Source organism: Crocuta crocuta, unplaced genomic scaffold (assembly GCF_008692635.1).
Source record: "Crocuta crocuta isolate KB4526 unplaced genomic scaffold, BGI_CrCroc_1.0 scaffold13, whole genome shotgun sequence".
NCBI classification, from domain to species: Eukaryota; Metazoa; Chordata; class Mammalia; order Carnivora; family Hyaenidae; genus Crocuta; species Crocuta crocuta.
The window spans coordinates 6,924,324-6,925,536 of record NW_027530007.1 but is presented as its reverse complement, the minus strand read 5'-3'; the positions used below and the strand labels follow the sequence as shown (position 1 = coordinate 6,925,536).

The 1,213-nt window shown below is 59.1% G+C and overlaps 1 long non-coding RNA gene across 1 annotated transcript in view; it reads left to right on the top strand.

Annotated features, from left to right (window-relative positions):
• Positions 1-656: 656 nt before the first annotated feature.
• LOC144231346 (uncharacterized) overlaps positions 657-1,213 on the top strand; it is a 2,422-nt gene continuing 1,865 nt past the window's right edge. The window contains exon 1 of the long non-coding RNA XR_013335060.1: positions 657-841. This is a non-coding gene — a long non-coding RNA (uncharacterized LOC144231346). The remainder of the gene's footprint in view (positions 842-1,213) is intronic.

Here is a 1,213-nt window from a genome sequence, read left to right as displayed (position 1 = left end):
CCGCGGGGGCTGTGGGCTCCCTCTGCCACCCCCAGGCCCGTTCTGGGCCCCGTGCTGCTTTGGCTCATTTTGTGGGTTCCCTGAGGACGAGCCCCCCGACCGCGCCGAGGTTGTAATGGGAGGAAAGCGCAGGACGTGATGGGGTGGATGTGGCCCTCTGCGTGCACAGGTGTTAAGAACACCTTAACCGCTTCGTTTTGCTTGTATCTTTGTTTTTATGCGGGCTCCAAAGTGATAACCAATAAAAAGCCCTGTCTAATTAAGTCCGGAAGAGCTCCTTCAATACATATAAAATAAAAATTGTAAGGGATAGGAAACATTGTGTCAGTTTAATTGGCGGTGTTTTTTCTTTCTTAGTGGAACATAAAGTAACGGAGCGTTTTGCCCAGCCCCCTCTTAAATTCAATGAAACATTCTGAGTAAAATATAGCAACACTTGCTGCGCGTGCCGGGCACAGTGGTACCTGTGTTATGTGATTTACGTCATTCGGTTCTGTGACAGCCTCATAATGTGCCCGGTGCGTAGAAGGGAACTTCCCAGGCACGGCAGGGGGAACCGGATGGTCAGGGGCCCAGCAGGGGTGCGTGGGGCCTGGGGGAGGTGAGGGGGCTGCGCCTGCCCTGGGGGAAGGGTCCCAGCAGTTCTCAGAGCCACCGGGGTGCAGGGCCCGGGGTCCTCATGTCCCTGGGGAAGAGGCCATGCCTCCAGGGCCGTGCTGTGACCGGCACGAATCAACCAAGTGACCCCGTGTCTGCATTGCTGCCTGGGGTCCCAGAAGGACACGTGACAGACAGACGGGCCTCCAGCCACCCGCTGGGCTGGGAGGAGGCTCTACTGCAGGTGGGGCTTTTCTGTTCTGTACGGAAGCGTAGCCGTGTGTGGTTTGGGATGAAAGGGAAGGAAGGAGAGGGCCCACTTTCCTCTGAGCTCCCGGATTCCACCCTCAGCCCCGCCCCCATCTCCTCGGGGCCATGCTCACACCCATCCCCCAGGGACACAGGCCCCCAGTGCCATCCCCGGTTCTGCTCCGGGCTCTGCAGAGCAGGGTCCTGGGATGGTCGGAGCCCCAGCTGCCTCCTCCGTGGAGGGGGCCGGGCCTGCCCAGGGGTGTGATGGGGCACCTCCGGGAACGTGGGTGTGGCCTCTGACTCCGCCCACACCACACCAGAAACTCAGGGTGCGTTTTTATTTTCATGTTTTGACCACCAGGTG